At 39.4% G+C, this 15282-nt stretch overlaps 1 protein-coding gene and 1 pseudogene across 1 annotated transcript in view; both read right to left on the reverse strand.

The window, feature by feature from the left end:
* LOC127435737 (copine-8-like) overlaps positions 1–4186 on the reverse strand; it is a 129516-nt pseudogene extending 125330 nt beyond the window's left edge.
* LOC127436275 (kinesin-like protein KIF21A) overlaps positions 1–15282 on the reverse strand; it is a 292925-nt gene that overhangs the window by 195156 nt on the left and 82487 nt on the right. The gene's annotated exons all lie outside the window — the stretch shown is intronic.

The following is a 15282-nucleotide window of genomic DNA, read 5'->3' on the forward strand; positions in this document are numbered from 1 at the left end:
AACCATTCCACCATTGTTTCCTTGGTCTGGCGAACCCTCTGAGGTACCTGTCGTGGACGACTGGATCAGGAGGAGTCAGAGGGTATGGGACAGCGCTCCTGTCAGGATTCAACGAGCCATTAGAAACCAAAAGATCCAATCTGATCAAAGGAGATGCCCACACCCGGACTATCAGCCTGGTCAGATGGTCTGGCTATCAACTCGGGATTTACGTCTTCGGCTACCCAGCAAGAAGCTCAGTCCCAGGCATGTAGGTCCTTTTAAGATTATCAGACAAATTAATCCTGTGACCTATAGACTAGAGCTTCCTGCTAAATATCGTACCTCTCCTCATGTATCCACCCCTAAAACTGGTCCACTCTACATCTGACCCTGCAACTACGGATTCGTTACCTCCACCGCCACTGGAAATCAATGGATGTCCTGCCTACTTTGTTCGGGAGATCCTTGATTCCAAAAGAAGAGGTATTTGGATGCACTACTTGGTGGATTGGGAGGGATACGGCCCGAGGAGACATCATGGGTAGCCTCCAAGGACATTCTTGACCCTTCGCTGATTAGTGACTTTCATCGTGACCATCCAGATCGTCCCGCACCAAGACCCAGAGGACGTCCCCGGAAAAGAACACCTGAAGGTGTTCCCAGGAGGGGGGGGATTCTGTAACATCTCAGTCCATGGACCATGCATCCAGTAGCAAGAGGGTGCCATCGCCTGAATACTAACCTGGTTCTGAACTGGAACTTCCAGCATCCTTTGCTCCCGCCATCTTCCCCACACCTGTTTCCAGTTACCTCATCAGCTTCATGTGTATTTGTAGTCCGATCATTCTCACCCTCAGTGCGAAGTATTGCCAGCTTACCCTGCCTTACTGAGTGTTTTCTCATTGTGATTTTGGATTTCATGTTATGGACTTTTCTGCCTGTTACTTTGGAGTTTGTATTTCGACTTTGTTTTAATAAACTTCCGCATATGGATTCTAATCCGACAGCCTCCTCCAGTTCCTTACAATCAGATCCCTTATGAGTGTTATTTGGTCTCAAAACTGATGGGTTATTCCGGTGTTTGTGAAGAACATTTGACCCATTGTGTGTGTGTGTGAGCTGAACTGACTGCACTCATGAGTTTGACTGACTGATACACTGAAATCAATCAGTTCTGTGTTTGCAGTTTTTAAAGACTGTAGAAAAGGTTACTGACTTCTGCTTCTCATTTTCCTCTTTGTCTTTCGCTGTGTATTGACACGACTCCCAGCACAGAGGGGTCTCGCTTCAATATGCTCGGACCAAACAAGTCAATACAGATGCTTCACTGTCAAAAGTATCACTGCCAACTAGCTTGTTTTCACCTTCAGAACTATCAGCAACTCTTAAGTATTTTATCTAAACCTGAACACTAAAATTAGACTTAATTTTGTAAAATTAAACTAAAAATGTAACAATACGAATAGGATTTTTGTGGTTTGAGGATGTGAAATATCTCTCATATCTTAGTAACACATTGTATACATAGTAAACACATTCATTTTAATGGGGAAAGTGTAAAAAATGCTCAATTAAAACCTGTTAACTTTAGCTGATATAATACAGTAGCCTACATGGATACTGATAAAATACAATACATGTGATGGTAAAAATTTATGAATGTTCCCTTTGTTATGGGTTTATAAAGGGGTTCATTAATGACTAAAGTAATTTACAAATGCATTAAAAATGTATATGCAGTCATAGCAACATACACAAAAGGGCAACTTTCATCCAATACTTGCCAAATAGTTTAAATTGCATGTTATAAATGCTTAGTAATACACTTATTCATACTTTATAAATTAATCAAACACAAAATGACCCAATTCATGATTTGTCACAATGGAGCAAAAATAAACTGGATTATGTCATTTTGCTACAGTCTTGTTTGTGTTTATATTCATTATTGTAATGTTTTGATTCACTTGCGTTGTCACTTATGATGTCAAAAGAATGATTTTACCAAGTCCTCCTTACTTAAAGTGGCTCACTATTTGGCAAGTCACCCTTTTTATGCATGTTTTTATAACCACATCAATGCTTTATAAAGCATTTATAAATGGAATTATTAGTCATTAATGTAAAGTGTTACCTATGTAATTTTACTGTAAAAATATTGTAAAATATATATTTATAAAAACTATCAATTCTAATTCACATTGAAAATGTCTTATATTTAAAAAGAAATCCAATTTACGATAAAATGTTGTATAAATTATTCTTTATAGTAAATTGTAAAATTACCATCCCGTAATGCCTGAAAGAATGTCATTGTGACTGTTTTTACAGTTAATTTAAAAACAACCACAGCTATAACTACAGATAAAAAAAAAAAAAAAAAAATCTAGTGCATAGTGCCATATTTTAAATGGTAGTTGACAAAATACTTTGGGAAGTTGTCATGTGTTGTGACATAATCTATTGAAACTTCATGAAATATTTGTACTTGTAAAATTTGTCTCATCGCAGGACCATTTAACCCTCTTATACATGCAAAATTATGTATTTTGACAGAGAGTTGCACATCTGTCCATTATAATAGAGGTTAATGGTAAATAATCCACAGTGGATAACATTGGATTGCATTACCACTTTCATCAGCATGTGACATTTATGTTGTCATAAATAAAAAACACCATGACATATAAAGAGAACATTCATATAGAATCATGAGAAAGTGTCAAATATAATAGTTTGATAGTTTGAGTGTAAAGTCTTACCCTGAATGGTTAAATGGCTTTAAAAGATCTGACCAAGATCAATCAGAGCATTAGAATGAACTAGTAAAGGCAAAAATGTGATTTAAAATAAATAAATAAATAAAAAAAACAGAACAGTAACAGTACCTCAAATACACTCTTCCCCTTATACATTCCAATTTAAAATCTTGATGCTGATATAACAACTCATGGACCATGATATCTACCTATGTATAAAGTCCAAGGAAATCACAATCCTTTATCTTAATTGATTACCCTTTACAAGGTACAGCGCAGGATTCTTGAGTGTAGTTTCTTCCTGAAAATAACACATCATCTGTACTCTCCGGTGTAGTGACCCACAGCACTGCTCATTTATTCTGTTTTATTCACAGCAGACCCTTAACACACAGCTCAGGTGTGAAGACTGATGCATTCTTATTATCCAAGATGAATATGCTGTACAGAGGTTTCCCATATTAATGCATGTCTATTGTGTGCTTTGAACAAAGCATCTGATTTAAATTCTAAAAGTTCAAGAGGTCTCTCTGGATTAAGACCATCATAATGCTTCTTGAGACATCAGCGCTTTCTTCATGCATGCACTGATTACGCAACTCTGAACAGAGAGTCTGATGGCATGCATAAGACTATGTATCTACAATATACATAAAACATGCAATCTATAACCTCAAAAATATGGTAACACGTGTATATAATGCATTATAAAGATATCCATTATGTAATACAACTTGTTATGAGCAGCATGTTCTTGCCAATAATTGTAATTACAGTTATAAGCTAATATATCTTCTGTACCATCTTATATGCTGTATCCTAAAAGAGTATAATGCATTGTGATCAATACCCAGATTCATGTGTTATATCATGTTTTTTAATGTATTATATTGTTAGAAGTGAAAGCATGAAAATGTTAGTATCATAATGTATTATAATTGCGGTTACAATTCTTTATGATAAAATTGCTGAACAAATAATTGCTTGTATTTGATCAAATAATTAAGAGATAATGTCAAGACTACTCGTAATTAATGCATAACTGTGATTTAGTACAATATCTACAGCAAGCGCTTGCTGATTTTCCTGCAATCTAATGATGCGGAACAAAAACAAATAAAAGGCTTTACATTATGCACTTTAATATCAATTATGCAAATGCATTATAAGCAAAAATGGATACTAAGACAATTTCTGTTAACAAAATGTCATTTATATGATGTGCAATGAGAAATGCTGGAAAAGCCCTAAATCAGCGGAGGAATTGCATGTTATCAAAGAAACTCCACGCATCAGTGTTTTGAATGAGAAACGCGTCTGATGCGAACTGCACTCCTGACAGAACCCACGCGCGCCACTCACCTGCACGACACGGTGATCTCAACTTTCGTGGCGGGAATAACTGCCGCGAGCGGCTCGAAATCCGCCAAACTCGCCATATTCATCATAGACATGATGCTGTCTGAGCGCTAGAGAAGCACTGCGAGCATCCTTTAGTCCGTGCCAGTGGACTGTGTGTGAGTGTATGAGGGAGACACACCGCTTCACACGCGACGTCACAGGGCAGGCGCTCAATCAGTCCACGCTTGAGAGAATTCCTGCCAGTCACGCGCGTCAGTTCGCGGAGAGCTGCGTGACAGCAAGGTGTGTGAACAACCCCCTAAATACAACAATGAAATGATGTTCTAGCAAGCTTTTACGTAATGCTATAAGTGTGCTTTTACAAAGTGCTTACATTTCTTTGACTTATCTATATCTGTCGTGTCCATATACTATGTTTGTTCTACATTTTTACTTTCAAGTATCCTGTTCTATAGCCTTTCTATGCCTGTCCTATGATTACAGTAGGCTACATCTATTCTATACCTATACTTATATGTATATGTTCTATTGCCTACACCTGTCCTATAGCTATATCTGTTCTATCTATTCATATAGCTATATCTATACCTGTCTTATATCTATAGTATATTTATATCTATATTTATTCTATACTTATATCTACAGCCTGTTCTATACTTTAGCCTATATACAGTATATCTGTCCTACTGTATATCTATAGTACATCTGTTCTAAGAATATATATATATATATATATATATATATATATATATATATATATATATATATCTTTTCTATCTGTCCAATATTTATATTTATCCGTATCTATATACAGTATGTTCTATAGCCTATCTATACCTATCCTATCTACATCGGTTCTTTATAATATATTTGTTCTATATCTTTACTTATATATTCAGTATAGATGTTCTATAGTCTATCCATACCTGCCCTATATCTATTTCTGTCGAATACAGTTGAAGTCAGAAGTTTACATACACTTAGGTTGAAGTCATTAAAACTCATTTTTTAACCACTCCACAGATTTCATATTAGCAAACTACAGTTTTGGCAATTCATTTAGGACATCTACTTTGTGCATGACATGAGAGTTTTCCAACAATCGATTACAGATCACAATTCCAGTGGGTCAGAAGTTTACATACACTAAGTTAACTGTGCCTTTAAGCAGCTTGGAAAATTCCAGAAAATGATGAAAAGCCTTTTTTGACAATTAGCTTCTGATAGGAGGTGTACTGAATTGGAGGTGTACCTGTGGATGTATTTTAAGACCTACCTTCAAACTCTGTGCCTCTTTGCTTGACATCATGGCAAAATCAAAAGAAATCAACCAAGACCTCAGGAAAAAAAATTGTGGACCTCCACAAGTCTGGTTCATCCCTGGGAGCAATTTCCAAATGCCTGAGGGTACCATGTTTATCTGTACAAACAACAGTACGCAAGTATAAACACCATGGGACCATGCAGCTATCATACCGCTCAGGAAGGAGATGCATTCTGTCTCCTACAGGTGAACGTAGTTTGGTGCAAAAAGTGCAAATCAATCCCAGAACAACAGCAAAGGACCTTATGAAGATGCTGGAGGAAACAGGTAGACAAGTATCTATATCCACTGTAAAACGAGTTCTATATCGGCATAACCTGAAAGGCTGCTCAGCAAGGAAGAAGCCACTGCTCCAAAACCACCATAAAAAAGCCAGACTAAAGTTTGCAAGTGCACATGGGGTCAAAGATCTTACTTTTTGGAGAAATGTCCTCAGGTCTAATGAAACAAAAATTGAACTGTTTGGCCACATGATCATCGTTATTTTTTGGTGGAAAAAGGGTGAGGCTTGCAAGCCGAGGGACACCATACCAACCGTGAAGCATGGGGAGGCAGCATCATGTTGTGGGGGTGCTTTGCCGCAGGAGGAACTGGTGCACTTCACAAAATAGAGGGCATCATGAGGAAGGAAAATTATGTGGATATATTAAAGCAACATCTCAAGACATCAGCCAGGAAGTTAAAGCTCGGTCGCAAATGGGTCTTCCAAATGGACAATGAGCCCAAGCATACCTCCAAAGTTGTGGCAAAATGGCTTAAGGACAACAAAGTCAAGGTATCTGAGTGGCCATCACAAACCCCTGACCTCAATCCGATAGAACATTTGTGGGCAGAACTGAAAAGCGTGCGCAAGCAAGGAGGCCTACAAACCTGACAAAACTTATTGTGAGAAGCTTGTGGAAGGCTACCCAAAAGGTCTGACCCAAGTTAAACAATTTAAAGGTACCAAATACTAACAAATTGTATGTAAACTTATGACCCACTGGGAATGTGATGAAAGAAATAAAAGCTGAAATTTCATATTCTTAAAATGAAGTAGTGATCCTAACTGAACTAAAACAGGGAATGTTTTCTACGATTAAATGTCAGGAACTGTGAAAAACTGAGTTTAAATGTATTTGGCTATGGTGTATGTAAACTTCTGACTTCAACTGTATCTATAGCATTTGTTTTATATCTACTGTATATTTATATCTAAATCCCATATGTTCTATAGCCCATCTTTACCTGTTTAATATCTATGTCTGTCCTATATCTATAGTATATCTCTTCTACATCTATACTTTTATCTACAGTATATATGTTCTATAGCCTATCTCTACCTGTCCTATATCTATACTGTATATGTTCTATTTCTCTATAGGTTATATAGCCTATATATACTTGTCCTATATCTACAGTATTTTGATTTTATATCTATATTTATTCTATAGTCTACAATATCTATACCAATCCTATATCTATATCAATAGCATAACTAATTTAAATCTATAGTTATATTTATGTACAGTATATTCAAAATCTATACTTGTATCTACTGTAACTATGTTCTGTAGCCTATCTATACCTGTCCTTAATCTATATATGTTCGATTTCTCTATAGGTTATATAGCCTTTATATGCTTGTCCTATATCTACAGTATATTGGTTCTATAGCTATATACAGTTGAAGTCAGAAGTTTACATGCACCTTAGCCAAATACATTTAAACTCAGTTCCTGACATTTAATCGTAGAAAACATTCCCTGTCTTAGGTCAGTTAGGATCACTACTTTATTTTAAGAATGTGAAATGTCAGAATAATAGTAGAGAGAATGATTTATTTCAGCTTTTATTTCTTTCATCACATTCCCAGTGGGTCTTAAGTTTACATACAATTTGTTAGTATTTGGTAGCATTGCCTTTAAATTGTTTAACTTGGGTCAAACGTTTTGGGTAGCCTTCCACAAGCTTCTCACAATAAGTTTCTGGAATTTTGGCCCATTCCTCCAGACAGAACTGGTGTAACAGAGTCAGGTTCGTAGGCCTCCTTGCTCGCACATGCTTTTTCAGTTCTGCCCACAAATTTCCTATCAGATTGAGGACAGGGCTTTGTGATGGCCACTCAGAAACCTTGACTTTGTTGTCCTTAAGCCATTTTGCCACAACTTTGGAGGTATGCTTGGGGTCATTGTCCATTTGGAAGACCCATTTGCGACCGAGCTTTAACTTCCTGGCTAATGTCTTGAGATGTTGCTTCAATATATCTACATAATTTTCCTTCCTCATGATGCCATCTATTTTGTGAAGTGCACCAGTCCCTCCTGCAGCAAAGCACCCCCACAACATGATGCTGACACCCCCATGCTTCCCGGTTGGGATGGTGTTCCTCGGCTTGCAAGCCTACCCTTTTTCCTCCAAACATAACGATGGTAATTGTGGCCAAACAGTTCAGTTTTTGTTTCATCTGACCAGAGGACATTTCCCCATGTGCACTTGCAAACTGTAGTCTGGCTTTTTTATGGCGGTTTTGGAGCAGTGGCTTCTTCCTCGCTGAGCAGCCTTTCAGGTTATGTCGATATAGGATTCGTTTTACTGTGGATATAGATACTTTTCTACCTGTTTCCTCCAGCATCTTCACAAGGTCCTTTGCTGTTGTTCTGTGATAGATTTTCACTTTTCGCACCAAACTACGTTAATCTTTAGGAGACAGAATTAGTTTCCTTCCTGAGCGGTATGATGGCTGCGTGGCCCCATGGTGTATATACTTGCGTACTATTGTTTGTACAGATGAACGTGGTACCTTCAGGCATTTGGAAATTGCTCCCAAGGATGAACCAGACTTGTGGAGGTCCACAATTTTTTTTCTGATGTCTTGGCTGATTTCTTTTGATTTTCCCATGATGTCAAGGAAAGAGGCACTGAGTTTGAAGGTAGGTCTTAAAATACATCCACAGGTACACCTCCAATTCAGTACACCTCCTATCAGAAGCTAATTGGCTAATTGTCTAAAGGCTTGAAATCATTTTCTGGAATTTTCTAGGCTGCTTTAAGGCATAGTTAACTTAGTGTATGTAAAATTCTGACCCACTGGAATTGTGATATAGTCCATTAAAAGTGAAACAATCTGTCTGTAAATAATTGTTGGAAAAATTACTTGTGTCATGCACAAAGTAGATGTCCTAAATGACTTGCCAAGACTATAGTTTGCTAATATTAAATCTGTGGAGTGGTTAAAAAATGAGTTTTAATGACTTCAACTGTATATATATATATATACTTTTGATACTCATGTTGCCAGGAACAGATGGATGCCCCATGCAACTGAATGCATCTATGCAAAATCAGGATGCAACAAAAATTAGTCATCTTAGTCTCATCTCACATGTGCACACTTTACTGTCTGATCTCAATGATGCCTCTTATATAGGAAGCTTGTGGCCCAAAAATACCTTCTAAATGTTGCAAGATTGCACAATAACACAAATGCACTTGATTGCCTGTTTTTATGGAAAGCAGACCATCTTCTCTGTATGCACCCAGGGAACACATACTGATAAATACATTTATTAAATGCACTTTAAGTCACTTAAGGTGAAGCATCTGTAACAAGAATAAATGGAAATGTACTGCTCACAAACATCAGACTACAGTACATTAAATGTGAGAAATCACAGAGTGTTTATGCACTCCTACTGTATTATTACACTCATATGTTTGGGTGAAATCACTCCAGATGTCACACAGATGCTGTTTCTCATCATGATCCACAAAAAGTAAACATATTTCCTCTTGCCTGCAATGAAGTATTGTCCAGGAGGATTGATGTTAGTAAAGTGTTCGATATGTGTCATAATTTACAGCACCTGGACAGACTTTAGTGTGCTTTGCTGTTAATTGAGACCAAAAGGTCATGTTGCCACACAAGAGCAGACATAAGGAACCAGAATTTAGGATCTCTTTACACATCAAACAACACTAATTTTTGCTATTGTACTTGCACAAGGATGATTTTTGCTTGTGTAATATACTGATTCCAATATCTAAACATTTGTAGTTTATAAATGTCTAATAATGTAACTGGAACCTATATCTCTCAATTAATATGGACTCATTAAAACTGCATGTAATTTTTTTTTTAATAGTTTAGATGAAGTATGGCATGTCACGCTGTTGTCACTGTTTGACATGTCATGTCAACAGCTCTTTTCTACTTTTGCCATTAATAATGGATGTGTTAAGTTCAGTTATGACAAAAGAGGAATGTCATGTTTTTGACATGAATGGCTGCACAACAAAGAAAGAGTTTCCTCACAGAGAACATTTGTCACAGACACAGCCAGAGCTGATAAATATTTCACTATGATTTTCATGCCTCTATTAAGAGACCTGTGGCACAAACCGGAAGTCACTGAAATTCTGCTGCAGTTATTTTGGTCTGCAGTGCTGGCAATGAGAACACAGGTGTGCAAACTTCAAGATGAGTGTAGGACAGGTGCACACACATCCACAGTGATGGATGACACACATTACAATATCCCGCAGGACAAAAGAACCTGTCTACTTAAAGAATAGGATGGATGCAACACAAGCACAAAAACCAAAGAAACTAGGACTGAAGGGACAGTTCACCCAAAACAGGTACGACATGAGGGTGAGTAAATGAAAGAATTTTAATTTTTGGGTGAACTATTCCTTTATTTCATCTATAGACTGTTAAATATGCAGATATGCTATATGGTTCTCATGTAAATAAACATAACAGATCACAGTTGTCTTATGATGATACTGCTGCACACTAAACGCAGTTGTACTGCACTCTAGTGGCCTGTATTATTCATGGACGACTACGAGTTGTGCGCCTATTTGCCTTGAAAAATTTCTCATTAAAAAAAAGCATCAACACAGCCTCAAAACACCCAAATATAGTATTAAATAAATATGAAATATTGTATATTTTGTTCATGGAACACAAAAAGAGTTATCTAACAGAATATCGAAGCTGCTCTTCTCCATACAATGAAAGGGGCTGTTGACTGAAAATGAACATTTAACTGTTTATGACAATTATTTAAATAAATAAAATAATTCATTTTAATCATGTCATGAAAATTTTCAGTACAGACAACACTTATTTTTTTAATTTCATTTTTTATGTATTCTTATAACAGTTATTTTAATATTTTAATAAATAGATTAATTACAGTATAGCAATCTTCCATTTCATTGGGTACGAAAATACTAAATATTTTTAAGATTTAGACATTTCAGTTTCATAAATTTCCATCAAACTTTTGAATTGTGTAGACTAATCTTTAAAAAAATTACATTTATAAAAGTTTTATTCTATAAAAATATTTGTTTCATTAATTTTAATTATTAAATTGTACACTCAAAAATAATTGTAAAATGTATGCATATCAATTTCATAACAAATTAAATATTTAATTAAATATTAGGTATTTTGTGGGGGAAAAAATCTATTCAATTTTGTAAAAAAAAAAAAGTACACAATTCAATTTGATGGAAATTAGTTAGGAAATTACAATGTACAAATCTCAAAAATAGGCTAATTTTATTTTATTTTTTTAATGCATGGACTAATTTTATTGCACATTTATGTCTTATTAAAAAAAAATAATTTCAAGATTTACGCATTTCAATTTCATAACAAATTTCCATTAAATTTAATTGACTTATCTTTAACAAAATTGAATTAGAAAATCTTACTGTAGATATTTTAAGTTTTATTGATCTAATTTGGTTTAAGGTTACATAATTACATTTGATGTCAATTTGAAATGTGAAAATTTTCTTAAAATTAAGAAAAATAGGCTTAGTGTTGAGTGTTAGTTACCAGCGACTTTCATTTTATACTAATATTTTTTTTTATGTTTTAATAAATAGATAATAATAATAAATCACAATTATCCATTTTTATATTGGCAATGAGTTGTATGGACTACTTTTATGGGACATTTTTGTCCTTTTCAGGCTTGCCAGCTGTTGTCACCATCCACTTTCATTGTATGTTTATAACAATTTGTCATGGCTCCGGTGAGTTTGTCGGTTTGTTTTGTATGTTTTGTTATTTTCTCTCCCTCACATCTCGCAGGCGTGGCTGGCATGCATGATCAGTGTTTCCATGGGAACATTGATTGTTCCCAGGGGAATGCTGATCATGTCACTAATTAGCGTGCCGAGCAACAACTGGTTCCCCTCTAATTCACTCCCTTCTTGAGACCTTCTTGCTCTCAGTATCTTTGCTAGATTGTTGTTTGGTGTGAAGTAACTAACCTTACTCTCTGCCTAGTTGGTCCTGTCTCGTGTATGTTTTGGTTGCCTGCATGTCGTGTGTGTGGTTGCCTTCCAGTTTGCTGCGTGTCAGCTTGGTTTCCATGGAGGATACCTCATCTTTGCCAGCATATCGGGAGATGGATCGCCCTACCCTGCTGGTCATTGTTCTGCACCTCACTAAGCTTCAACGGAGGATTCCACGAATCTATTCCTGACTTCCACTACGCACACACTCATTCTACGAACACACTCTTCACGGATTGCCCCTTGCGCAGCCATGGCACTCACGCTTCTCAGAGATCACCTCCCGCTGCTGCAGCTGGTGCCGGGATCCTCGAAATTCACAGTGACTACTCATATTTATTGTAAATAAATCCTTTGAACTGTTCCTCTGCTTTTGGGTCTGTTTGTCTCGCTGTTGCTTGTTGCAGAAAAATCTAGCCAAGTATGGACCCAGCAGAGGAATCCACTCTTCGCTCCGCCCTCTCTCAGCAGGGAGCCTTGCTGGGACATCAGCAGGTTCAAATCTCTGCATCTAACCGGGCTCTGGAGATGATGGCTTTGCAGCTCACCGAGCTCACCTCTGTCGTGCAGCAGCTCCGCTTATCTCCCGATGCTGGCCCCTCTCAGGAAGCATCTTCACTGGCTCTGGCAGTTCCCCTGATTTCTGGACGCTTTGAAGCCCGCATTCCCCCTCCAGCCCCGTATTCAGGTGAGGCTGGATCCTGTAGCACGTTCCTTTCACAATGTTCCCTTTTCTTCATGTTACAGCCCTCTACTTTCATGTCGGATACGATGAAGGTGGCTTGTGTGATCACATTCCTCACCCAAAGGGCTGGTGAATGGGGCACTGCCATGTGGGACAACAGACGTCCTTGCTGCGCTTCCTATCACGCCTTTTCCACGGAGCTCCACCGAGTTTTTGATCGCTCAGCTCAAGGTCGGGAGGCGGTGAGGGTCTTATCTGGACTGTCTCAAGGAGATCGACGAGTCTCAGATTATGCGATCGAGTTTCGCACCTTTGCTGCTTCTTGTGAGTGGAATGACAACGCCATGTGGGATCAGTTTCTGCATGGGCTTTCTGACGACATCCTGGATGAGATTTACTCTTTGGATTTGCCTCCACGCTTCGATGATTTGGTGGATCTGGCTATCCGAGTCGCCTGAAGCCGCTTTCTACCTACCCGGGCGGCTGATCCTCCTACCCAGTCTGCTTCTTCAGCCAGGTCACCAGAATCACGGCCCAACACTGAGCCGATGCAAATCGAAGAACTCAAATCTCATGTAGGGAGAAACAGTGACGCCTCATCAATGGACTATGTCGGCTGCAGTATGGATCTGCCTGTCACACGGTCTCAGCCTTGGTTGATTCCGGAGCTGAAGGGAACTTTATGGATTTTGACTTGGCTTCAAATTGGCGGCTTCCTATGGTCCAGTTGGATAAACCCATCACCGCCCACACCCTCAGTGCCGCTGTCTGTCATCACTCAGTCCACAAAGCCAGTCACCTTTGTCTCTGGAAATCATACGGAGCAGTTGTCCTTTAACCTGATCCAATCTCCATCGGCATTGATAGTGTTGGGGCATCCTTGGTTGGTAACGCACAACCAACACATAGACTGATCAAACAACACTGTTCTTGCTTTGAGTCCTTATTGTTTGTCGCACTGTCTTAACTCAGCCGTTTCCCCTGTCCAGTCTTAAGTTTCATTGCAGGATGAACTGGCAGACTTATCCGGAGTACCATTGACATACCATGACTTGACAGCAGTGTTCAGCCGGTCCCGTGCCACGACCCTTCCTCCTCATCGCTCGTACGACTGTGCAATTGAATTTCTTCCTGGCACCACACACCACCTCGGAGATGGCTGTATTCGCTCACGGCTCCCAAGAGGGAGGTCATGAATGGGTATATCAATGATTCTCTGGCAGCCGGTCTCATCCGCCCTTCCTCTTCGCCAGCAGGGGCAGGGTTCTACTTCATGGAGAAGGATGGCTCGCTTAGACCCTGTATAGATTATCGGGGCTGAGTGATATCACGGTGAAGAATTGCTATCCTTTGCCGTTGATGTCCTCAACTTTCGAACTCTTGCAGGGAGCGTCAGACTTTACAAAGTTGGACTTACGCAACGCTCATCACCTTGTCTGGATTTGGAAGGGGGATGAGTGGAAGACGGCTTTTAACACCCATAGGGGGCACTTTGAATATTTGGTTATGCCTTTCGGAATGGTCAGCGCCCCTGCCGTCTTCCAGGGGGGTGTAAATGCCGTGCATAGAGACATGGTTGATCGTATTGTCTATCTTGATGATATTCTGATCTTCTCCCAGAATATCCAGGACCATGTTCAGCATGTCAGGCAGGTGCTTCAGTGACTGCTAGAGAATTGTCTGTTTGTCAAGGTGGAGAAGTGCACTTTTCATGCACAGTCATTTCCATTCCTGGGGTTCATCGTTTCATCCAAGGGAGTGCGCATGGACCCGGCTAAGGTTAGAGCCGTCTCCGATTGGCATTGCAGAAGTTTTTGGGGTTCGCTAATTTTTATCGGAGGTTTATTAGGAATTACAGCCATCTCGCCACACCTCCACACGCACTGATTTTTGTTGGTCCCTGTGAGCTGAGGCCACGTTTTCTAAATTAATGGAGTGATTTTCTACTGCACCCATCCTCGTAACTCCCAATCCTGCAAGTCAGTTCGTGGTGGAGGTGGATGCGTCTGAGGTTGGTGTTGGAGCATTCCTGTCGCAGCGCTCCTCCTTGGACAGAAAGAATCATCCGTGTGGCTTTTTTTCGCACCGCTTAACACCAGCTGAACGGAATTACAATGTCGGCAAACGAGAATTGTTGGCTGTCCGGTTGGCCTTGGGCGAGTGGCATCAATGGTTAGAGGGTTCGGGGGTACCTTTCGTGGTCTGGACAGATCATAAGAACCTAGAGTACATTCATAGCGCTAAACACCTCAACTCTAGACAGGCTTGCTGGGCACTATTTTTCATGTGATTTAATTTCATTCTGTCGTCAAGCCCGACTCCTTGTCTCGATGTTTTGAGGTCGAGTTCTCCACTGTCCTACCGGATACCATTCTACCCACCACTCGCGTGGTGGGCATGGTATCCTGGGAGGTGGAGGCTAAAGTCCGTGCTGCACTACGAAACACTGCACCCCCCGCTACATTCCCAGCTGGCCGGTTATTTGTTCCGTGATCTGTTTGGATGCACATCCTACAGTGGGGTCACTCATCCAACGTCACTTGTCATCCAGGGGTGACTTGCACCCAGATGCTCATTAGACAGCGATTCTGGTGGCCATCACTAGCGCAGAACGTACATCGATTCGTAGCCCCTTGCCCCATTTGTGCAACTAATAAAACATCCTGTGAACCCCCAGCCAGGCTCCTCCAACCACTGTCTGTCCCTTAGAGACCCTGGTTGCACATAGCCATGGATTTCGTAACTGGTCTCCCCCCTACCATGGCAACACAGTCGTTTTGACTGTAGTGGACCAGTTCTCGAAGGCAGCTCATTTCATTCCCCTCCCCAAATTACCTTCAGCAAGGGAGACAGCGGTAGCAGTTATTAAC

Source organism: Myxocyprinus asiaticus, chromosome 46, assembly GCF_019703515.2.
Source record: "Myxocyprinus asiaticus isolate MX2 ecotype Aquarium Trade chromosome 46, UBuf_Myxa_2, whole genome shotgun sequence".
NCBI classification, from domain to species: Eukaryota; Metazoa; Chordata; class Actinopteri; order Cypriniformes; family Catostomidae; genus Myxocyprinus; species Myxocyprinus asiaticus.